The sequence below is a fragment of the Podarcis liolepis genome (genome assembly GCF_965112155.1).
Source record: "Podarcis liolepis genome assembly, chromosome: 2".
In the NCBI taxonomy this organism is placed as follows: Eukaryota; Metazoa; Chordata; class Lepidosauria; order Squamata; family Lacertidae; genus Podarcis; species Podarcis liolepis.
In genome coordinates this window covers 45,681,844-45,708,019 of record NC_139555.1, presented here as the reverse complement: position 1 = coordinate 45,708,019, position 26,176 = coordinate 45,681,844, and the positions used below count along the sequence as shown (strand labels likewise).

Below are 26,176 nucleotides of genomic sequence, written 5' to 3'. Positions count from 1 at the left end.
TCTGCATGTGCATAAATGGAAGCAAGACTGCAGTAGAGCATCTGTCCTCAACTAGGCACCTCCCAAATGTTTTGGACTACAACTCCCATCAGCTTCAACACGTGTAGTCATAAATGTCTGGAGGGCACTGGGTTGAGAAAGGCTGTAGCAGAGGAGTTAAGCTGTTGCACATGCATATTCACTGAAGCATGGAACCTGTAGTATTTAAGCAGTGTGAACATGCCCATGTGGATATGCAGAGATTAAAGGAAGGCTGCAGCAGAGGATTTAGATATCAGATGAGTTGGTTTGCCATGAACAAGGTTTTAAAGTGCATCGTAGAAGGTTACCGAATAAGTGTTGCAATCGTGTGAAAAATTGCACCGAAACTTGCAGAATGAACACGCACAGTTGGTTTGATGAAAGTATTTCAGATTTCAGTAATCTGAATTGAACAAAATAATAATAACAGACAATTGGAGACCAATCCATGAATTGAAACTTAACAAGAAGGAAGAGGTCAGATGGTAATGTGACTATAGGAACCAACCCATCAAAAATATTTCTTCCTTGTGCTCAGATCCATGCAATTTGCAGCTCCTATTCCATTCCAGGAGTATAGCGCAGGTTGCTTTGCAGGAACACTTCATCCATAATCTCTCAAAGTGTTTTGTAACTGTATGTGAATGATAATACTTGTAACCCTTTTATTATAAATGATGTCAGGGTCAGCTGATGTAAGAAATTGCTTTTCCAGAAATAAATTAAGGGAGTTTGGCACTATTAAATACAGATAGCATTGTCTCTTCTCTGTTTCAGATATCAACATACACCATCAATCAGCTTTGGCTCCTAAGTAGACAGCATTAAAAAGGGATATAACATCCAGTTCTAGATAAGTGTATGGCAAAGTTCTTCCAACCCCAGATTAATTACTGTTATCCCTAAACTGGCAGCAAGTGAGGGGGGGGGGAATGTACCATCCAGATTTATATTTGTTCTGCACTGATTTGTATTCAAGAATGAATATGAAATGTCTCTTGGTATTTGGTCCCATGAATATTCAAAGGAGTCCCCCGCCCCGTTCCTATGAGTAAGCCATTTATAATTGGAGCCCAAATAAGATGTGGAAGAGGTTTAATATAAAATGAAATTCTAGGCAGGAAAACAGAAGCATGTGTGCATGTGTGAGGCAGAAGGTACAGATTCAGAGCCAGTCTAAGTTCTCAGCCCAGGACTAGTCCTGTTTTACTAGCGTTCTGGAGTTGTTCATCTCCATTGGCCATGCTGGCTAAGGAGGGTGGGAGTTCAACTACAACACCATTTGGAGGGCCTCTGGCCCCTCATCTGTGCTTGTATGGGCTTTTATTCTTAAGACACTTTCAGAAATTATTGGAAACCACATTGCCACATAATGTCTTCTTCCCCTCCATATCTCATTTATAAAACAATGTCTGGAGTGCTGAGGAATGTGAGTTGTTAGAAATGAGAGACAATAATAAGAGTATGACAATGGAGCATCTCTAGACAGGTGCTGGAAAACCCAACTTACTAGCAGGAGTGCGAAAAAAGCATAGAGAAGGGTAATAAAAGGGAGGACTTCCTCTCTCACACCTGTGAGAAAAACAACCTCATATATAATCAACATGCTTTAGTCTAAATAAACATGAAGGGGTTAATACAATAGAGTAAGCTGTCCTGCTAGGCTAAGCTATGTCCACTTCCCCATACCTTGGGAGGAACTAGATAATCAGTCAAGCCTTTGCTGTCCTCCAGTATACCTGAAAAGCTCAGCATGTGAAGGAATTTGAGGTAGTTGCTCCCACTCAACTGCATGGCTCTCACAAGCCACTCTTGAGTTGCTATGCAAATTTTAAAGAACTTTCACCACTTTTTAACTAAGTCAAGTTTTATGGCCTGTGTAATTTTTCTGAATGCTGTCTGGAAAAAACTTTGAAGAGCTTGTAAGTAAACCATTTTTAAACTCAACAAACGTGGTATTTTCCTATGCTGAGGTAAGAGGGAAACTTTGGAAATAAACTTCTTAAGGGGACATTTTGAAACTCACTTGGAAGGGCACATTTTAAAGGTTTAGCAGCCTATATTTCCATGCTTTACTTTGCTGCATATTTTGCGAATTTAATTCTCTGCTGGGGTTCTCTTACCAAGGAGTACTTGTCCCAAGTATTGTCCCCAGTATTGGATATTGGCATCCAATAATTCTCTTTTTAAGATATCTATTTTGAACCAACAACGTTGTCAGCATTTCACCACTAGGAAAAGGTGCTTTTGTATTCTTGGGCATTTGGGCAGCACCAATTATATGATACTGTATTGTTGAATTTGCTTTTAACAATGCTTATGTGATTTTATTATTGTGTTTTTCTTGGTTGCAAGTTGCTTCGGAACAATTTTAGTGAGAAGCTACATGCAAATTTAATAAACTAAACTTAATTAAAATTAATTGTGATGATAATATGGAATAATCATTGTTATAAGCCATGTAAAGTATTTTGACTTGTACAAGCATCACAAATGTCCAAGGCAGTTAACCTGGATGATGAGCGTGAATGTTGGTGCCATCTGAATAAATCTTCTTTCTGACCAGCTATTCTGGGAACCTAGAATACACATAGCAATTCCTTGGCTCCTGATAGGCCACCTTATGCAGCACCTGAATAGAAAGAACCTCACAAACATATAAACTCAAATTCTGTATCTTAAATGAGGAGATACATAATTGCAAAATCCACCTTGGTATTCATAAGTATATTCAAAAGGGAACAGAAATGATCCTAGCAGAGTCTAATTACCAGAGAGGCTTTCAGATTTATTAGATAAAATTAGCTATTGTTATGGATGCCATCATATCTTGCTCTTTGCCACTAACCATCCTATTTGATAAGCTAAATACTTAACTGTTCCTTTTCCACGTACAAAATACTGATAAGTGTCAGGCCTGTCCCTCTGCCTCACATTCCTAATTGGTAACGATGTCTAGTTTCGAAAAGATAATTTAAAATGTAAGCCATGGGATGCAAACTGACCAGTCTTCCTTCTAAAATATTCAAACAATATATTCCAATTCGCATCATATTTGTTCAAATTATCACATTTGACACATACAATTCTCTCTCTCGCTGTCAAATGTACCACATCACTTCAGCAAGATTAAGGTTTTAATTTCCCATGAAAATACAACCATTGGGCTATGCTTTTACTAAAGTTAAGAATGCGATGAAAAGCTTTTCAGAGCGTGCAAATCATTCAGATATGTTCACCTGTGTATTAAAATTAGTTTGCTTTATGAATATGTGGTACAGATAGGTTAAATTAAACAAGAAGTTGGACATCCAGGACAGAATCAGAATAGAACTTAGGATCAACACAAAGACCGTGTACACATTAATGGTTTAAAATGCGGCTAGGTCTTTCTTTTTCTCAGTTTTGGACATGGGGGAATGGTGGCTCTCTACTTGTTGTTGGGCTACAACTGCCAGCATGTCTGACCAAGCTGGCTGGGGCTGATGAGAGTTGGAGTCCAACAACATCCGAAGAGTCACAGGTTCCCAATCACTGAATTAATAAGACTTACAGTGGTACCTCAGGTTACATACACTTCAAGCTACAGACACTTCAGGTTATAGAATCCACTAACCCGGGTTAAGAACTTTGCTTCAGGATGAGAACAGAAATTGTGCTCTGGTGGTGTGGTGGCAGCAGGAGGCCCCATTAGCTAAAGTGGTGCTTCAGGTTAAGAACAGTTTCAGGTTAAGTACGGACCTCCAGAACGAATTAAGTTCTTAACCCGAGGTACCACTGTACTTCTGTGAGTATTTACAAGACTGTGATTCTTATTTTCTTAGGTTGTACTCCTTTACCCACTTGCCTTGGATGAAAAGCAGCTGAGTAGACAGTAGGCCCTGGTGGTTGATTCCCCTCACCCAGTACAGCGGTACTTTGGTTCTTGAACTTAATATGTTCCAGTAGTCCATTTGACTCCCAAAACCATTTGAAAATCAAGGCACAGCTTCCTATTGGCTGCAGGAGCTTCCTGCACTCAATCAGAAGCTGCAGAAGCTGCTTCGGATGTTCGGCTTCCAAAAAACGTTTGCAAACTGGAACACTCACTTCCGGGTTGCGGCGTTCAGGAGCCAATTTGTTTGGGAGCCAAGCCATTTGAGAACCAAGGTACCACTTTACTTAAAAAGGGCTTTAAAAAAACTCATCTGTTTTGAACTGCTTTTAAGTGATGCATTTTATATAGAATCATAGAATCATAGAGTTGGAAGAGACCACAAGGGCCATCGAGTCCAACCCCCTGCCAAGCAGGAAACGATATAGGTCATGCTGCTGTTTTATTTCTTTGGCCCTGGAAATGGGCTGGATAGACAGATAGTATTTTACATTTTTATTACAATATATTATTTAATTCTTATGTTTGTATTTTGCTCACCACCTTGGATGGACCTGGTCTAAAAGGACAGCTTATAAACATTTAAATAAATGAATAAAATGAATAAATGCTGTCAGTTCCATTGGTTGTCATTGTGAGCTAAAATGGGTAGCCTGGCTCCTTATTTTAATCTCTGTACATGAATTCACCTTCTCAAAAGTGCTTACTGAAAGCAGCTACTTGTCTTTGGGGTGATGCATCACTTGTTGCTACCCCATGCATTAAAGGAAGTTAGCAAAGTCAATCTATAGCAAGCTAACGGTGATGAACAACTAGTTGCTTATCTCATCTCTGTGTTGATGTGTTTTCTACTGTCACGGAAGAGGAATTTTGGGCGACTGCCATATATTTTTCTCCAATGTGTTATTAGAGTGTGATGGCTTCCAAAAATCATTTTAGTCAGTTAAACTGAATAGCTGTCAGCTGTTGTCACAGGCTAGCCATATGTCAGACAACAAAGTGAGTTTTGTAATACCACACAACTGTGGCTATCTATATTTCCTTATGTCACAAGAACAGTGACATTTTTAGCAATGGGGAACACACAAAAATTGCCATTTGGATCGATACACTTGTCTTTTCAGTTTGATCTCTCTCCTGGTTTTGTTAGCATTGCTTTTGTGGAAATTAAGTTTCTGTAGAGGCTGCAGAGACCTCGACTCCTGTGCAAAATGTTTGGGAAGACTGGGGATGTCTCAGGCAAAATTCAACTCATTGACAGACCAAACTCCAGTCTGTGGCATTAGCGGATAAAATCCAGGGGCATTAATGTATAAGGAGAAAAGTCTGACTGGGTACCCAGATTGAGGGGGGGGGGGCAGAATTGCTTCTTCAAGTTGTCCCAAACTACAATCCACACAAGGGAGAATGTGTTTCTCTTGTAGCAACTTTCATTGAATCGTGCGAGACTGCAACTGATTTGCTTTCAGTACAAATATCATGCTCTAACGCCAAATAGTTGAAGGATCTGTATTTGAAATAACTCCCATCTATTCCATGTGATTCAGTCCTTCCCATATCCAGAAACAGTAGGAGTAGGGAAACACTTCTTGGAGGTGATGAAGCAAACGGTTTTGCATTGACCTTGAGCTCCATCTTGTAGTGGTCATCCAGTTTGCCAAGACCCTAAAGCATTTAGATAATCTTCTCTTGACGTTTTTATCTGAGGCAATGGTGACATTCTTTCACTTTTCTAAGAGACATAAGAGACCTGATTGCTAGTAGAACCATGTTTATTTCAATTTCACACAGGGCAATGGATGGGATTACAGACTGACGGGAGGTGACTGCACATTGAAGGTGCCTTTTTGATCCTAATGGCCCATTAGAATGGTTGGGTTTATGAATTTATGTCATTGCTTTTAATTATTAGAGAAATGGTATCTAAGATCCATAGTTCATACATGAAACATAGGAAGACAGGAAGCTCCCTTATACTAAGTAAGATCATTGGTTCATCTACCAGCTCAGTGTTGCCTACAGTAAGAAATATGCTTTCTGGCAGCAACACTCCATAGTTTCAGTCAGGAGTCTTTTCCAGTCAAACCAGTTTACTTTAAAACACTGGAGATTGAATCTGGGGCTATTTGTATGCAACATTCATAGCTTAGCTAGGATCAAAATTCTGGACAGGAACATTTTTATTTATTTAACCAAGTGTTGCTAAGTATTTTGGATGAATTGTTGGCTCCCCAGTAAAGATGATTAGAATTGCATTACTGACTGCACTAGACTTGGGAATCTTGCATTAAAAAGTGGTCTTCAGACTTTGAGGTCCATGTATATGCTGTCTGAGGCCTCTCTGGAATATGCCATTAAATGGCCATCAAGCATTTCGTGGAATCAAATAACCATATTATAAGAGACTTTACTCCAAACCACTGCTGAATAAAGAATGCAACCAGTGACCCAAGTAGCCCATTGTGGCTCTACCAATGAGGGTACGTTGGAAGCTCATGAGCCCTGAATCTATGTGGGCAATGCCTTTTACAGGCTTCAGTCCCAACTCCCTCTCATAAGATCCTGTGGAGTGATCTCAATCCTGCAGGATCTTGTGAGAGCACAGTGGAAGACAAGATCCCAGTTCCCCACCACATCTTGAGCTTCTGCATCACTGGGCAAAGTTGCCCCATGCTCTGAGTGCACTCAGAGCAGGATTTATCATCATTATTAAACCCAGCAGAATTCTTCTAGTACTTCCAGTGTATTTCTCTTTTTCTCTCTAGTACCCTAAATCCTTTTCCTGGTCAATCTGGTGTATAATTGTTTCACTTAGCACAGTTCCCTGCTTTGGTTCTTTGCTTCCTGACTAATTATTTTGCAGTTGTTTATGTTGAACTGTGCTTGCCATCTGTTGGAGCAAACAATTAAATAACTCAAATGCTTTTTATTCTGGCTGCAAGCTTCCTTTTTATTTGTTGTTCCTTATCAAATTTTAGCTTTATGTACAAAGTAGGAGAGTTAGTTAGATTAATCTGATTTGCATTTCTAGCACAAGGTTGTTACCAGAACTTTTGAGATAGACACCACTTGTGAATTACCAGTGAGCATTATTAAAATCAAGAAGTCATGGGAGATATTACCATGTCAGCAATGGAGATGACTACCTGAAAACACTATCAGAAAGTGATACAAAAGCTGAACCCTATGATTTTGGCATTCAGGAACTGTTATTTGTGTGGATATGTTGTTGTTATATGACAAATAGTAGTGAAAATATTTTATATATGAAATATACATGCATATAAAAGTAAAGGTAAAGGGACCCCTGACAGTTAAGTCCAGTCGCAGATGACTCTAGATGACTCTAGGGTTTCAGCGCTCATCTCGCTTTACTGGCCGAGGGAGCCGGCGTTTGTCTGCAGACAGCTTCCAGGTCATGTAGCCAGCATGACTAAGCCACTTCTGGCAAACCAGAGCAGCACATGGAAATGCCGTTTACCTTCCCGCCGGAGTGGTACCTATTTATCTACTTGCACTATGACGTGCTTTCGAACTGCTAGGTTGGCAGGAGCAGGGACTGAACAACGGGAGCTCACCCTGTTGCGGGGATTCGAACCCCCGACCTTCTGATCGGCAAGCCCTAGACTCTGAATCCTTTAGCTGAATCCTGTCCACTATTTACTCATTTATATACTAACTATATGCCCAAATGGCTTCCAATGATAATTAGTAGTTATTACAGATGATAATTCTCAATTTTCACATTTGAATCCTACAAAACCATTAACCTGTCATCTTCTTCCAGTTGGGATTCAGGCCTCATCATGGGACTGAAACTGCCTTGGTCGCACTGGTTGATGATCTCCGGCGGGCTAGGGACAAAGGTGAGAGCTGTTTCCTAGTTCTGCTGGATCTCTCAGCGGCGTTTGATACCATCGACCATAGCATCCTTCTGGGCCGTCTTGAGGGGCTGGGAGCTGGGGGCACTGTTATACAGTGGTTCCGCTCCTTCCTCCTGGGCCGTGTTCAGAAAGTGGTGGTGGGGGATGAGTGTTCAGACCCCTGGGCTCTCACTTGTGGGGTGCCTCAGGGTTCTGTCCTCTCCCCCATGCTTTTCAACATTTACATGCAGCCGCTGGGAGAGATCATCAGGAGGTTTGGGCTGGGTGTTCATCAGTATGCGGATGATACCCAGCTCTACCTCTCTTTTAAATCAGAACCAGTGAAGGCGGTGAAGGTCCTGCGTGAGTGTCTGGAAGCGGTTGGAGGATGGATGGCGGCTAACAGATTGAGGTTGAATCCTGACAAGACAGAAGTACTGTTTTTGGGGGACAGGAGGCGGGCAGGTGTGGAGGATTCCCTGGTCCTGAATGGGGTAACTGTGCCCCTGAAGGACCAGGTGCGCAGCCTGGGAGTCATTTTGGACTCACAGCTGTCCATGGAGGCACAGGTTAAATCTGTATCCAGGGCAGCTGTTTACCAGTTCCATCTGGTACGTAGGCTGAGACCCTATCTGCCTGCGGACTGTCTTGCCAGAGTGGTGCATGCTCTGGTTATCTCCCGCTTGGACTACTGCAATGCACTCTACGTGGGGCTACCTTTGAAGGTGACTCGGAAACTACAACTAATCCAGAATGCGGCAGCTAGACTGGTGACTGGGGGCGGCTGCCGAGACCATATAACACCGGTCTTGAAAGACCTACATTGGCTCCCAGTACGTTTCCGAGCACAATTCAAAGTGTTGGTGCTGACCTTTAAAGCCCTAAACGGCCTCGGTCCAGTATACCTGAAGGAGCGTCTCCACCCCCATCATTCTGCCCGGACGCTGAGGTCCAGCGCCGAGGGCCTTCTGGCGGTTCCCTCATTGTGAGAAGCAAAGCTACAGGGAACCAGGCAGAGGGCCTTCTCGGTAGTGGCGCCCGCCCTGTGGAACGCCCTTCCAGCAGATGTCAAAACGATAAACAACTACCTGACATTCAGAAGACATCTTAAGGCAGCCCTGTTCAGGGAAGTTTTTAACGTGTGATATTTTACTGTATTTTTGGTTTTTATGGAAGCCGCCCAGAGTGGCTGGGGACACCCAGCCAGATGGGCGGGGTATAAATAATAAATTATTATTATTATTATTATTATTATTATTATTATTATTATTATTATTATTATTATTCTCTTTGTCAACTTTCAGGATATCCAGCTTCATAACTGTTTTATTTTTCCCTGCAAGCCTTATCTTGCCGAGATGATCCTAGTTTCATTATGCAGGGCCATCACTGAATGAAGTGTTCACAGTCAGGATGCAGATCAATTACCTAGCTATTAATTCCCAGCAGAAACTCATGTTGATGTTGCTTTATTAGTTATATCTACTTCCTTTGTGGGCAAGATAGCAATATGAGATTGCAGGGGAGGAGGTACTGAATCCAGCACAGGTATTGCTGGCCAGCTTCGTATTGACCTGCTAAGCATGGATCCTTAAGGGAACTAAGGGACTGACTCTGTGCCAGAGGGCAAATAGGTGGGCCTCCCTTCCTGATTAGCTAGAAAGACAAAAGGTCAGAGTAGGGAGTTGAATCCTGTGAGCTAGAAGCTGGAGGCTAGAAAGGCAAAGAGAGAGAGCCAATCCTGATTTCTGCTGGAATCCAAGGCTGTGGCTGTGGGAGAAGCAGGAGTTTCTTGGGCTGTTGATGCTGTGAATCCCTTCATCGCAGGCTCATGTTGTATATATGTGTAAATAGACCATAAAATCATAAAGACACCACAGTCTCCACTGTGTCTCATTTCCAAAAGGAAACACGAACCCTAAAGAAGCACCTGAGACCCCTGGAATCTCTCACCACTCGGGAATTGGGGTAGCGTGCAACAATGTATTCACATTTTGATGGCAAGTTAATTATCTCTTCTTTGCTCCCCCACGCACAACATCCATGTAAATTAAATGCTGCCTATTCCATTGGATTAAAAAGATGGTGCCATCGTTCCTTGGTTAAATACATGCCTTGTGTTTTCCGTCTCTACAGAGAATCCCAGATTCAGTCCCTGGCATTTCCAGGGGGTGGTGGGAACACCCTCTTTCTAAAACCCTGGAGAACTGCTACCAGTCAGTGGGTGGTAGTCAACTACATTTTACTCAAGGGTAGACCCACTGAAATTAATAAGCATGACTAAGTTGGGACCATTGTTTTCAATAGGTGTACTCTGAGTAAAACACAGTGGAAGACCATCCAGCATAGAAAATATTGCTCTACAGGAACTGATGATCTGATAGGGTGTAAGCCAACATTCTATGTTCCATTATGCACCCAGAAATAGAACTTGATTATGAATTATTCTCCCTCTTACATCACTAAACATCAGGACAGAAAGGAGGAATATCTGCCTTATTTCCAGGCATCTGATACTTGCAGAAGGAATTACTCTGGGGCTTCACCGAATAAGATAACCCACTTACTTTGTATTCCAAGCACTGCAGTCCATTTATTAGAACTTGAAATTCAACAAAGGAGCTGTATTCAGAAGGGTCTATCTCGGTGAGAACTGGATTCATCAATGGGATAATGTGAGAAGAGGGGCTTTGCTTTAAATTTTAATGAAGGACATTTCTATTTGTTATTTGAACTGCTAATGAATATTAACCAGTGGCCTGTTGCGAGTGACTGATTTCCATATTTATAGAACACCAGCATGAAGGCAGTTAACAGGATTTAAATTAAGTTTAACAAGTAGTGGCTTTTTCTTGGTACATATAGGAATTGGCTGGTGATAGGCAAGCTTTTTTAGAATTCTGTCGTCTTTGGGCATTGACATTGTGAAACTGAAAGGCGTATGACTGACCAATATTACTTTGACTTTTAAAGAAAGTTTAAAGATAATCTATAAATTTCCACAGCAGCAGGCTGCAGAAAACCTCATTACAAAGATTTTTCATTTTATAATTGAAGTGTCAATGAGCCGGAATGAGGTCCTTCCTTGCTCTTTTCTCAGCCCAATCCCCCACCCGAATAAGGGGTACATCTGTATGGCTGAGAAGGAGAAGAAGAGTTTGGATTTGATATCCCGCCTTTCACTCAAAGTGGCTAACATTCTCCTTTCCCTTCCTCCCCCACAACAAACACTCTGTGAGGTGAGTGGGGCTGAGAGACTTCAAAGAAGTGTGAGTGGCCCAAGGTCACCCAGCAGCCGCATGTGGAGGAGCGGGGATGCGAACCCGGTTCCCCAGATTACGAGATTACCGCTCTTAACCACTACACCACACTGGCTGAGGACCTGCTTGTGCAGAATAGATTGTACCTACTCTTTTAGAAGCAGTGGTGCCCATTGGAACTGGTAGGCAGTGGAGGCTCATCCATTAGGTGATGTTGGGGAAGGACACACCAATCCCAACCTGCCCTCAGCCAGCTCCTACCTGCCTGCCTGTGTATGTACAACCAGTCCAGGGAGTTGCCTTGCTTGTCAGTTTCCTTGGGCTGCTTCTGGGCTGAAGGCATTAAAAGCAGTATCATACCACTTTAAACAGCCATGGCTTTCCCCAATGAATTCTGGGAGTAGTAGTGTACTGAGAGTTGTTAGGAGACATTGCAGCCCTACCAAATCCAGGTATTACCAGCTTTCATTGGTTACCTTGGTTACAAATTGGTTGCTAACTCTGGACTGCCATTTTGTTGACCAGTTACCAAACTGGAAAGGTGATGTTTAAAACACATCAGAATCTGCTTCTGATTTAACTTTCACAAATAAGGAAGGTACCTGTAAACTTGTCTCCCTCCCACTTCACCCTTGACTCCAATTCCATTATGAACATGTTGGACAGCATCTATTCCAGTACATGGATTTGAGTAAATCCATTATTTACTTTCCTCCGTTATGAAAACTTCCTTCAGATCTTCCCTATGTTTGTTGACACTCCCAAGGAATTCTAAGAGGTCAAGAAAACAAGAGACACTTTGTAGATGCTATGCTGGTTTTCACTCAAGAAGGCTTACTATTCTGTATCTCTGACATTTTCAGTCTTTATAGCACTTCCATCATTCTACTCTAGGCAGAAGTTTAGCTTGTAGTTTTCTAGATAATTCCTGCATTCCATCTTTAAGAACTGGTGTTGCATTGTCTATCTTACACCCCTCCAGCAAGAAGGCTGGTTTTGATTATAAATTGTGTGTTTTAGCTAAACGTGGATAATTTCACATTTGAGTTGTTTAGGAATTCTCAGGTGAATGTCATCTGTCCTTGGTGACTTACTAATTTGTAATTCATCACTGAGATCTATCAACTTCATCCTTTACCACCTTGATTAAACTAATTCCCCCTCTCTGACAAGTTATCCCTTTTCGAATTAAATACTGAGTTGCATTTTCTGGACAAGTTCCCATCAAAAAAATTTCTAAGCAGTTTGACCATTCCTGCACCTTTTCCCAGATCTTAGATACAGGATTAAGACAGGAATCTCCACTCTTATTGGATCTGAATGTTCTTTCTCTGTTTTTTTCTAGGCACAAAGACCAATAAATTATGCAAATCCTCTTATTTCTCTAACAGGTGGGTGTAATCATCCTCTGCTGTAATTACACCCACTTGTTGTAGAAATGAGCATAATTTGCTTAATTTTAAAAATAGTTGGCATCATCCCCTACAGCCCATGTAAGGTCCACAAGGTTCTTCCAGAGAGGTTTCTTGTGTTTTTCGGGGTGAAGTCAAACCATTGGGGAGTTACAGCGTCTGCTGTGGCTGTAGAGGGAGGCATTCATGGTGAGTTCCAGCAAGCAATTTTTCTAGAAAAATAGCACTGGGTATGAGAGAGAGATGTTTTGTTGCAGTTGCGGCACCTTTACTGCTACAGATTTCCCATGGCATTTCTTCTCTCTATGCACCTCTATGCTCTGGTCGCTGCTATGGATGCATGACCCAATTGTGACAAAAACTAGAGGGAGTCACTTGTAGGGCTTGTGGATTTCATTTAAGGTCATCTTCCTTTTCCTCCCATAATTCAAGCCCTAGGTAGGCCTAGAGATAGATGCATTTCTTCTTCATACTGCTAAATCTGGTTCCCCATAGTAGCAACTTACAGAATAGTTGCCTCTTACTTTCCCACTTAGGAGTTCAGCTTATTTGCTGAAGGAGGCAAAAAGTAATTTGTAGTTTCCTAGGATGGTTGCCAATTATCTGTCCTCATTTTGGAAAACTTGTTTGTCTTGTTTATATGCAGAATCTGCTTTAGCAAATCCACAAAAGCAGTTGTCATTTAATTAATCTCATACATTATTACATCCATTGAGAATAATATAATAGGGTGCATATTAAAAACAGGCAGCAGAGCTTCTTTCTTTGCAGACTTTGCTTTCTGTGAACACGCAGTTAAATATGATAAAATTGTTTAATGTTCTTTGTATTAAAAATAAAATGCACAGACTTCTGAAACTGCAGGACAGCTCTCCAAGTAATTAAATTCTTTTCTCCAAACAATCCTCATCTGTGCAGTTGGGTAACATTTTTATCTGATATACATTAAAATCATTGCGATTGATCTCTGCCACAATATAGAGCAGAACATTTACAATAAGAACAAAGGAATTACGTACAAAGGCACATTTATTTTTACATGCTAAGAAAAGTCATTAATTTTTTTTACAAGAAAAGGTATGCTAGATTGCCTTAGAGGAATTGCTTTAGAGGAAATGCCTCAAAAGCAATCATCCAATTGAGTTGAAAAACCCAAAACTTCAACTCACAATGTCCCATGCATGCCGTATCACTTTACAGTGGACCCTCTAGTTATGTACTGCTCTGGATATGTAACTTTCAGGTTACGAATGCAGCAAACCCGGAAATGTATAGTTCTGGGTTTCGCCGCTCGCGCATGTGCAGAAGCACTATGCGTGCTTTGGGCATGCGCAGAAGCGCTCAATCACGCCGTGCGTGTGTGCAGAAGCAGTGCCTCTGCCTACGGACTTTTCAGATTGTGGACAGACCACCGGAATGAATTTAATTCGTATCTGGAGGGTCCACTGTACTAGTGTTGCTACAAGAATATGTTAAGGGGGTTTTATCCAACACTGTGTGAGCACATTCTATTTGTGCAACGGGACTTCTGCTTACTCTCTTCTCCCTGCATGCCCCCCTGCCCAAATTTTGAGGATACATGATGTGGGAGGAGAAAGTTCCATTGCACAAGCAGAAGTATGTTGTGCAGCTGGGAAAACAACATTGGATACAGCACGGTGATACAATTCTGATAAAAGGAAGTGGTCTAAATGCTTTGTGCTCAATATTCCCCAGTTTGTGAATAGGGCCTTCTCTGTGGTTGTGCAAAATATCTTCCCCCAACACATTTGCAATCTTTTAGGTATTAGGTTAATGATTAGAGGTCATATTAACTTATATTGTTTTAATATCTTTATTGGAACAGTGTGTGTGCTTTTTGTAGTTCATGTACCCTTTCCTGGGATCACTTATTTGATGAAGGGTGGGTTACAAATGAAATAAATCTCTCCTGTTTTCTCATTCTTTTGAAGGGATTTAATATGGACCTGTTTTAAATCTTAAGCAGATGCCTATGTTGCTGTTGTGTATTATTGTTTTTCTATTGCAATTCCATTTTAATAATTCATTCTTGCCTTTTTAACATTTGAATCAACTAGGGATAAACTAGTGGAAATCCAGATTAGAAACCTCTTAAATAAAAGTAAATTTATTTCCATACAGAACTTTTTACAAGCAGCATATTATTACCCAAATATCAGTTTTCCTCCCCTTCCTGTTCCATTACATTTAGCAAGGGTCATACTATGCACTGAGTTATTTGTGTGAACTTTGCAACTTACATGAATATAAAAATGTCACCAGTAGGGAAAGAACAAGTGGATCTGGCTCATGGGAGAGTGGAACAGGAGTTTAACCTTTCCCCCCACAACGCTCCTCTTGAAAATTGCCCATATTTGCTATTTGCTCATCAGCACCAAACCAAGTCTTTCCTCTTGAGGTACACAGCAGGGTGTGTTATGTGTGTTTTGAGAGGGAGAGAGTGACTTTTGTCAGATCCCAGGATGGAGTAAGTTAAACACAGCTTCCCTGTGCCTATGGTCTCAAACCTGTTTGTGTCCATGGCTTACCCCATGGCTGGTATTTATATTTTTTAAAGTATGAATGTTAACTACAGCCACATAATTAACATCATTTAGTTTGGCCCTATTTGCTTCTTACTTTTCAACTCATTGGTGTCTTTCTCAAGATTGCTATTTAGACCAAAACTGGGGTGGAATTGGGTTTTTGACAGAAGCAATATACCAAGAGATGATACAGAAGTAGCACGTGGATCACATTTCCAAATTTCATGGATACACTCAAAATATTGTGAAGTTCATTTTTGCCAGAGGTAGATGGATGAGCTAGAGGAACATCTGGAATCATGAAGAAGCATGGGTTGATGCTACTAATCTGATGGTACAGCAGAGGTGTGCAGTGCAGTGCAGTGTACAAACTACAGTGTCACAGTATACAAATATACTAGTCCTTGCAATTCTGACAGCAAAAGAAGTGAAAGGAAAATAAGGTATCTTTTGGCTGTATCTTTCAGCTTGATCCACCATGACCCTCTGAGCTGAAGCATGTTGACTGAAGCCAGATCAAATCTAATCCTTTACACGGTAATAATGCTTAATAAAGAGAGATTTGGACTGGAACACCCATGTGCACGAAAAGCTCATTTAAAATAAAAAGCTTACTGTACTTGAGGCAGTTCAGATCTTTCTATACTTTCAAAGGACAGTTCAGAAACAAAACTTTTTAATTATACCTGGTACATAAGCATTGTTTTTGCACTCAGGCAGGCAGGAAATGCATTTCTACAGCACATTCTTCCTTTGTGGACATCAATTTTGCTTAGCTGAGAAATGATCTTATCACCTAGAGTGCTTTTTAGCATAGCTATGTCTGTTCGATAATTGGCATGCTGTTAAAAAAAATGAGCTCTTCTGTTAAAATTTCCCTTACTGACACCATCTCTCCCCGTATACTTTAATTAAGCCAGAGAGAGAACTTGTCATTCCAGACACATCCAAGCCAGGATTGTTTATAACCTTAGTGTCATGATTCAATATTTCAGCAATAACAAAGGAAGCCACTGCTAATCATTTGAAGGTTATGGGAAGAGCTCACCCAGAGAGTGCTTTCCTGAAAAATAGGAATGAAATGGAATACATGTTGTCCTCTTTGAGGTTGATGTTTAGCCAGTCCACCCATTTGTAAAAGATGGATTGTGGAGCTGCTGCTTAATTGACACTGAAGAACAACCTTAAGGTAGCCGTTGACATTTTCCACTTATCTCTTTCTAGAATTTAATTTTTTTAAATAAAAAATGGCCTACCAGCTTGATAATAGTTACATTAATCTGATCTGGAATCTGATTCAAGGGAAAGAAATAGAAATTAAAGGCGGTGTTTGCTGAAAAGCCACACTCACAAAAACCACCTGCATCAGAATCACACACATGGTGATCATAAGGAGAACCCAGGTCTCTTGCCCCCACCAGAAGCTGGCTAGACCGACAGCTGAATGTTATTTCAACACTAGTAAATGTGTAAGCATCCTCCACTGCAGCTGAGAGAGCAGGTTAGCCTAGGGGGGCTAGGGCAGGCCATGTGCAAGTTTGTTCTCCCACAGAAGGGAATGGCTGCCTCTGACCCCAGCCACCACGCCCTGCCACTTGAGGCAGTCACCTCATGTTGCTTAATAGCGGGGCCACCTAATTTGATCTCTTGTTTATAAACAAAATGATTATGAAAAATTATTTATATATTGATTACATTTCTATTTCACTCATCCTCCCTGCCCCTTATTTTATCCTCACAATAACCCTCTGAGATAGTTTAAACAGAGAGAGAGAGAGAGAGAGAGAGAGAGAGAGAGAGAGAGAGAGATAGCCTTCGTGTCTGAGTGGAAATTTGGACCTCAGGATGGGAAACTTGCATACTGTTAAAATCAGTAACTTCACAGAATTTTCTCTCGTCTTGAAAGCAAATTATTCTAGAAGAGTGCAGCCATTTGTTCCGTGTGGAATCTGTGGCTTTCCAGATGTTGTTGGAATCAAACTTCCATCAGACTTAGGAACAGAGGAAGCAGCCTTACAGTCAGAACTACTGGTCCATCTAGTTCACTATTGTGAACCCTGGTTGGCAAAAGCTGTCTAGGGTTCCTGATGGAACCATGCCAACCATATCAGGAGATGCTGCTGATTGAACTGGAGGCCTTCAAGATGCAAAGCAGATGATCTACCACTGACCTGTGGGAGATAAAGGGGAGCTGTTAGGTACTCAAAGGACTCAGAAACAAAAATCTGCATAAATTTCACACCTGCAATTTTATATGTATAAACTTTATGTTGAAATTTAAGTTGTTGGGTAGCTGGGATCTCACTTGGTTTGCCCTATGAGCAAAGTTTTAAAAAGAGTTATGGAGTCTAATGCAAAATACCCAGGACTTGGACCACCCCTTACCAATGTCCCTGATGTAGTCTAACAACATCTGGAGAACCACAGGTCTATGGTGACAATGACAAAATCCAAAAATTGTGTCACCTTAAATATTAATTTATTGTAGCAGATGTTTTCACTGCCATGACTCCTATGAGAGAGCAAGAGTGGTAATATGGCTAAAATATAATGCAGGATCTAGGCATGCCCCTCCGAGCCTTTCTCGAACAGTGCTCAGCCTATGTATAAGCTATCCATACTGAATAAATCTGTATCTCCACACAGGAGGGAATTACATTTTGCAGTGAGGAAAAGATGGCTCCTTTTTAATAAAAGGAGAAAGGCATGTATACTTATCTTAGACTGAGTAACCTTGCACTAGAATATCAATGACAAAAGCAACCCATTGATCATTAAGGGCTCAGTCTTGCAGAATGCTGATTTCTCTCCAGCCCGTCCTACTTTAATTATAGTATGTGATTAGCTCCATTGATCTTAACTGGATTTCTCACATTTTTAAAGTTAGGGATGAATATGAGAGCTAGTTTGTGTATTCAAAGGAACTGAGGATTTTGGAAACATCAGTCGCTTGTCATTCTGAATCCCTGCTTCCAATGCAATGCCTTAATCAGGGTCTCTGATATCACCTGTTATGAGATTCAGAAGTTGACCTACAGAGCATATGGATTCCACTCTGGCTATGTACACATAAGCAACTTGAAATGCAGCAAGGTCATTTCCATTTCCAGAGGGGACAAGGATGTTTTCACCCAACACACATTATCCATTTGGTTTCCCCAAACCTGCAACCCCCCAAACTCCTGTTCTTGAACCTGTTATCTGTGCATGCATGACAAATGTCTCAGATGTACACATCTCAGCTTAATTGTGAAATAAATGCAGCTTCTGTTTTCAGCTTGAATGGAAACTGATTTGAAACACATCAAACAGCAGAATTTCTGAAGAGACTACCTGCTAGATATTGTGACTAACATGATCTGTACACAACTAACAACAGCAGTGGGAGCACACTGTAGTGGTTAAAATGTTGGGCTAGGACCTGGGAGACCAGGGTTCAAGACCCCACTCAGCAGTGAAGCTCACTGGGTGACCTTTGGCAGTCGCTGCCTCTCTGCCAAGCCTATATCACAGGGCTGTTGTGGCGTTAAATAAGGAGAGATACAGCACACAGCTCCTTAGACAATGTAAATGCAAATAACAATAATCATAAACAAACGAATATCCCTAAACTGCTTGAATGGAATAGTAGGTGTTCCTGTGTGACATGCTGTAACTAATCTCTTTTATTTTCTCTCTCTGACTAATGAGGAACCTGTGTGTTCTGCTTAAGGGTGAAACAGATCTTGGTAACAGCCAGGCATTAAGTTTTCAAAAGTGTATTTTAGCCATTGCTCCTTTATCCAAGAATCCTTGATGTAATCTGATACCTTGATGTAATCTGATACTGATGGCTAACGGAACAACCAATCCCACCAATCCATTGTGACGTGTGGGGTTTGGATGCAGCAGAAGTGCTCTGCCATGGTGGTGGCTCCATCCCCTCTGTTCTTCTTTACTTCAGTAATTCAACATGAAGTCTCCATCTTAAAACTGAGTCTAAAGATCCATCTTAATTTGTGTAGACTTTTCTTTTTCCTCGTCCTCCAACCTCTTGCTTTGTGTAACATCCACGCTGATGAAGAGATACCGAAAGCTTGTTCACAATTTGGTGACACTTTGGCTGGTCTTAGTAAAGGTATTTCCAACTCTGGATTTTGATGAATTTGATTCCCTTATAGACCAGCCTTTATTATATGTGGTATGGATAAATCTTGCTGTACTTCACACATGGGTGGTTTTGCTATTAAGTATCTTGATGGATATTGCATAGGACAGTAGAAGAAGGAAAAGTATTTTGACCTCTAGAAAAATACATAATGTTTATTGTCACTCATTTGCCAATTTCCTTTGTTCACTTCAGTCTTATCTCACTGGAACTTGCTAATGTGCCCAGGCACATGAGATGGAAAGGGATCAGTGAGCAAGTGCAGTTAGAGGAACAAATGATAGGAGTTGTCAAGCAGAGAAGATTTTCCCAAACTAACAGAATACCCCTTCGGTAACATTGGCTACTGCATAGATAAGAATGACATTATGACTGCCTTGCATGACATTTACCTTTTAATTCGTTAAAGAATGTTCTGAGCCCTGACAGGTAGACAGAAAAGGCTGAAAAAGCGGAGTCTTCTGAGGAGAAAATGTGAAATGGCTTTTCTCAAAGGTCATAATCTGGAGAGCTTTAGACACATTATTTAGCCTTAATTTGTTTTCTGTCTGAGCTTGGGAACAAAAATTGGAATTTGCAGAATATTTGCTGAAAGAGGAAAACATGCTGCAGATGTGCGTAGTTCTTAGTCCAGTTCTGTCTACATTTGCCTAGAAGTAAACCCTGAGTGGGTATTCATCCCATAGCGGTGTCACAGTTCTTTCCTACCTTCAAAGTTTGCTCTCTGGGTGCTAATTCAATCAGAGTAGTGGGTCTACACTGCTGTTGCACCATGATTGCACTCCTAACTGCAACAAGTAAGCATGGGAAGAGGGACCCATGAGAGAGTGATGCCTCAAAGCAGGACTTCTTGGAATCCCAACCTTCCACATGCCCTCTCCAACACACACTCTCTTACACACACACACACACAGAGAGAGAGAGAGAGAGAGAGAGAGAGAGAGAGAGAGAGAGAGAGACTGCTAAACAATCTTACCTCATCCATTAGTGCCAGCAGTATCCTCCTCCCCACAAGACATGGGGTAAATATCCACTCTGCAAAAAGAGCCCCCCGGTTTGGCCCTGAGATAAGCGGGCAGTGACATTTGAGAGATTTTGTGCTTGCCTAGAAGAAACTAGTTTTTTTAAAAAACAAAAAAACCCATTGTAGATTCCCAGATGATACCTATAGAATCTTTTTGAGCAAGCTCACTGATGCAAGAAGCTGAAAAGTGTCAAAAGGAAAGAACTCCTTTTCAAAAAACAGAGTACTTAATTCCTGACAGGCTAGGAAGAAAGAAAAAGGTATTGTCAAAGCAAGAACGATATAGATCTGAAAGCCGAGAACATACTTATATACATAAAAGAACTGCGCAGACACATTATCGTACAAAAGACAATGCTCAGATTGGGTTAGGAGATAAGTCACATTTTTTCAACACACTGAAGACAAGACTTTAAATACTTTGTATTTCAATGAGGTTTCCCCACCTCTCTTTTTCTAGCTTTCATTTTTTTTATTTAAAAATCCACATAGAATGCATGTGGAAAATTTGTTGTTATATGTGTCAGGCTCCTTGGTATTTAAATCATTATTATCTTCAAATCAGAAGAAAGGGAACATGCAAAGTGAGAGAAAGAAGAAGTGGATTGAAGCCTGGAGGGAGAAGCTGGACAGTCCAACATCCATGGCGGGGTTCTGTTTGGTCATGTGGCTTCTTCCTGATGATCTTGACTGGACTTGCCTTCACTTCCCAAACAGTGAAGGGCTGTTCACTCTGAAATGGGAAAGAACATAAATGGCTGCTGAACTGCATCAAAATACCACCAGAGCAGCTCTACATTCCATGACCAGATGCAGCTCAATAATACAATCAGAATTTTAAGGAGTCTGGAGGAAGGGCACTCTGATCCTAGGATCCTGCTAGGCTGGCAACTGTTTCTAGTCACGATACTGAGCACACCCTTCAGAAAATGAAAGAAGCAAGTGGCAAGATGCCTCTTCATATAACTTAAGCACACAGAGGAAACATGTATAGGCAGGGAGCAGGAGAGTGGTGGTAGTTTTTACCCTTGGCCTAAACAGTCTGTGTATACAGGCCATACACATATACCTGTTGCACTGGTGGTTTTCTGCTAAGGATGAAGGAATCTGCCAGTTTCTCCCAGTTCCTTATTTTTCCAATCTTAAATTCATTTTGCCCGTTTTCTGCACTAGTTTGCCAATCTTTAAATTTCCCACAGGCATCTGGTTGGAAACTGTGATAACAGGATCCTGGGCTAGAAGAGCCAATGGCTTAATCCAGGGGGCTTGACTTATGTCCTTACATAAGCACCTTTGCTCATCACTTTGCCTTCCTATGCCTACAAGTAATACTCCATATATGTTGTTTTCCCTAACAGGCACATTTTGCAACCAGGCAGAGGGCCTTCTCTGTAGTGGTGCCCGCCCTGTGGAATGCTCTCCCATCAGATGTCAAGGAAATAAACAACTATCTGACATCTGAAAGCAGCCCTGTTTAGAGAGATTTTTAATGTCTGATGTTTTATTGTATTTGTATTTTTAATATTTTGTTGGAAGCTGCCCATCTGGCTGGTATAAATAATAAATACCACTTGGCTGGTAATAATAATAATAATAATAATAATAATAATAATAATAATAATAATAATAATAATAATAATAATAATATAAGAATAATTTGGGTTGCAGTACTGCATGACAAAATTCAGGGAAGATTGAATTTCAAAGTATTGCTGTGTTTTGGTTTACCGTTGGTATGGGAAGGGTCGCATTAAAACACGAAAGTGAATGAATTTCTTCCCCACTCCTTTTTCCAAGTCTGCAATGGTGTAAGGTTGTTGTTACCCAGGACTAGTGAATATATCTCACCCTATGTTTGGGCTCTGGCAGGGCACAGCACTTTGGAGCAATCCTATCCCCACCCAGTGGGCATGAACTGCACTGTTAGAACATTTCAGTGTAAGTGGGGAAGCTCATTAAGTCTGCTCCATCACCCAGAGTTAGAGGCTTCTTTAGCTGCAGAGGCAACAGCGTCAGTCAGAGCTATTGTGGCGAAAGCAGGATCAATCTGATAGTCTGCTCATCTTTTCTTCTCTGTTAAATGTTTTGTAAGCAATGCAATAAGAGAGTGCACTGTTATCATTTGGCAATGTAATTGGATTCTGCAGCAAACTTTTAAAAACTTCCAGCTTACGTAAAAGGTACATATTACCATGACACTTTGTGAGCAAAATATATTCATGGCGTGGGGATATATTTGAATTTTTAGAATAGCTAAACACGATCGCTATAATCGTAGAGGTCTGAGCAACTTCTGTCAACAGATTAGCATCTAGAAGTACAGTAGATGGAATTACTTAGCCTGAAACCTCATCAGCATTTACATGACATCAGCATTTTGCAACTATAACACACTAATATTCATAGCAATTCAGCTGCTGTGAATAGCTAAATTATTTAAATCAATTCCGCAAGTCAGGTTTCAAGGTCACACCAAAGTGGTAATTAATTGTGCTTTCCCCTCTACTATGGAAAATCATAGGTATCCATCTCAATGCCTAATATGCAATCTGGCCAGTTTGGGGACATCATTTCTAGGGTAGCCTTGTGTCCTATTTTACAGAGGATGGTCCTTTATTGGAAGACATTTATGAAGAGGTGTCTGGTCTGCATCCATGTCTGGTTTAAAGATAGGTAAAGGTAAAGGGACCCCTGACCATTAGGTTCAGTCGTGGCCGACTCTGGGGTTGCGGCGCTCATCTCGCTTTATTGGCTGAGGGAGCCGGTGTACAGCTTCCGGGTCATGTGGCCAGCATGACTAAGCCGCACGGAAACGCCATTTACCTTCCCGCCGGAGCGGTACCTACCGGTATTTATCTCCTTGCACATTGATGTGCTTTCGAACTGCTAGGTTGGTAGGAGGAGGGACCAAGCAACGGGAGCTCACCCCGGCTCGGGGATTCAAACCACTGACCTTCTGATCGGCAAGCCCTAGGCTCTGTGGTTTAAACCTTCGGTTTAAAGATAAAGAATCCTAAAAAGAATAGGCCATGGGAATTTTTTTTAATCAACAGCTGGAACCTGAATAGCAGTTTTGAGCAGGCACACATATCACCTGTTTTCCCCACTATGGTGAGGTATACTTTTTGCTATTTAAATTATAGCAGCTATTTGGAAATATGCATCTTATTCATCTAAATGTTCTTATGCTTTTATGACTGAGAGGCATCTTGAACCAGGAAGATGGCATGTAAATAAATAAAAGGGAAAAGTCTATTTTATCTCTCAGACAAATGGATAGAATTTCTGGGGGGAAGTATTCTGGAAGTGAAGCTGTATGAAGTCACATTAGACTCCTGTTTTGTTCTATGCCTTGGCATGCATCACACGGTCTTACTCAAGGTCTGCTAGAGGATGCTTATGTGGTCACAAGGTCAGGCTGTAGTGAGCCGCAGGAGAACAGGAGAACTTTTGAACTTAGACAGAAGGAGAGAAACTGATGAAGGGAGGAAAGAATTGAAAAAGCTCTTCCGCTCATTAAGGGAAACGGCTTTTGAAATAACCTTCCTGCCAGAAAAAGAAGACGGTAGGAAAGCAGAGACTAACAAATGCTCCACAGTAGAAGCCCAGCCTTACTCATGATTAAGATTCATGTGGAGTAGAAGAACAAGGTTGTGATCGTTGGCCACTCCATGCAGTTCTTAATCATGTAAAGGAGAACACACAATACTAAACCCATGGAGAACATTCCACACTGCACAATATAAATTTCATGGAGGAGAAAAAACAGAGATTGTTTTAAAAGCAAGGGGATAGAAACTAGGGCTGCCTTACTTAGTACCTTATTTTTCACCCTATAGGACGCAGTTTTCCCCCTCCAAAATGAAGGGGAAATGTGTGTGCATCCTATGGGGCGAATGCAGGCTTTCGCTGAAGCCTGGAGAGCGAGAGGGGTCAGTGCGCACCGACCCCTCTCACTCTCCAGGCTTCAGGAAGCTCTCCACAAGCAATGGGAGTTCGCGCAGCTCTCCCACGGCTTGCGGATAGCAGCCTGTTCTGGGGGCTGGGGTTGGGAGAAGCTCGGGCTTCCCCCGCCCCAGCCCCATGCCTGGGGGGGGGGAATAATTCCCCCCTTATTCCCCCCCCCAAAAAAAATCTAGGTGCGTCCTATGGGCCAGTGCGCCCTATGGGATGAAAAATACTTTAGACATGCCGCAGACAAAGGCAGTACCAGATTGAGCACCCTTGCAGCATATTGAGGACTTCCTGCTCATCTATTAGTGCTGTGCAGAAGTGGTTCACAAGGTAGGACAGAGCAATGGGACTTACCTGCCAGGAGGTTTTAGCCTAGCAGCTCCACCCCATCTGGTGACCTGCTGGTGGCTGTATGCTCTCAAATGGGCTTATGTCCCAAACAAATTAACTACAGTATATCTATCCCTTCCACACAGGCTTTCTTCACTCAGATGTCATTGGACCTTCTTATATCATATAACAAGAAAACAAACAGTAGAATAGATAGGTTTTTTTAGATGTTGGACTTCATGGTCTGGGGAGGGGGGCACTTTTGTTTGTTCTTTGACCATTTTGAAATGTGGCAAGCCAGCCCTGCTGCATTCTGGGGAAGAGGTTCTTCTTCATTCTGTTGAATTGGACCAAGAATGTTTGCCACAAACTCCTACCCTGGTGGCACCACAGGACAAAATGACTATTTTTTCTAGCATAGCCAGGAGAATGAGCAGAATGGCATGTGCCCACATCTGCAGAGCATAGTGAAATGGCTGGATATAGCCCGTTTTTAAAGCCAGGAGGGCTTCATGAATTTCAGGAAACATGGGGCATCAGAATACACTTTAGCATAGTTTGTAGCATGCAGGAATATATTCTCATTAAGCTTTCAATGGGGCTTATGTCCATGTAAGTGTGCACTAGATTGCTGCCTTTGTTGTTATTTCATGTCAGTTATGAAGTGCTCAGGTGCCATTTTTAAAAACAAAAGCTATGCAAAATTCATGGGGGAATAGCTACAATAGCTGAATGGATCCTGAATTGGGGAAAACAAATAAGAGATTGCTTTAATCACTTTTATACAGTGGTACCTCGGGTTACAGACTCTTCAGGTTACAAACTCCGCTAACCCAGAAATAGTACCTTGTTTCAGGATAAGAACAGAAATCAGCAGTAAACTCACAAGTTATATACAAGTTACTATATACAGATACAAACTTCATCACTCTCCAAGCACTCCAGATTACTCCTAACTAGCGAAACAATGTCATACATCACACCGCCTATATGAGAGACCTCAGCCAATCACCGAGCTGTTACTAGGTCCTCTTATCTCCAAGCAAATTTCTCCCATGCTCTGTCTCCCTAGCCTGTAGTCAGAACACTAATTGCTCACTTGCCAAGCTGCACGTAGACTATGAACTCCAACACCATGGCCATTATCCATGCTGGTTGCAGCTGATGAAAGTTGGAGTACAACAACAGGGGGTCCACAGGTTCCCCATTTCCATTCTAGCTACACTTGTTGGCTCCTCTTTGATTAAGGCTGCAGTCCTATGAACACTTGTACCCGTGAGTCTCATTGAACTCAGTGGGACTTATGTCAGTCACTGACAGTCTTCAATCCTATGTATGCTTACCTGGGAATAAGGGCCAATGCACACTGTGTCACTGAATAAATGTGCATAGGATTGCACTGTAAGTTGTTTGGTTCATGGCATTATATTCTCTGCACTGGCTACTAACACCTCTGTGAAACTTGTAAACTTGCTGGAGGGTGCTGCAAATTAAATGTTGCTTTTTGTGTTTTACAGGTGCACTGTTTGTGCCAGTATGTCAATGAAACAAATAAAAGCAATTAAAAGGCCAAGACTGGTAAATAACTGTTGCAATGTGCAAAGAGACAGCAATGAATCCCCCACCCCACTAAGGTTGCCTAGTCATATTGGACTATGAATAAAGAATGTTATCTGGGCAACTGGGAGAAAACAAGTGAGGGCACTCTGCCATATGCTCTGAAGCATGAATAGTTCACCACCTGG

General features: G+C 41.5%; 1 long non-coding RNA gene across 1 annotated transcript in view; it reads right to left on the bottom strand.

Annotated features, from left to right (window-relative positions):
- Positions 1-23,098: 23,098 nt before the first annotated feature.
- The window catches only part of LOC310696986, a 171,395-nt gene continuing 168,317 nt past the window's right edge, over positions 23,099-26,176 (bottom strand). The window contains exon 3 of the long non-coding RNA XR_014520821.1: positions 23,099-23,137. This is a non-coding gene — a long non-coding RNA (uncharacterized lncRNA). The remainder of the gene's footprint in view (positions 23,138-26,176) is intronic.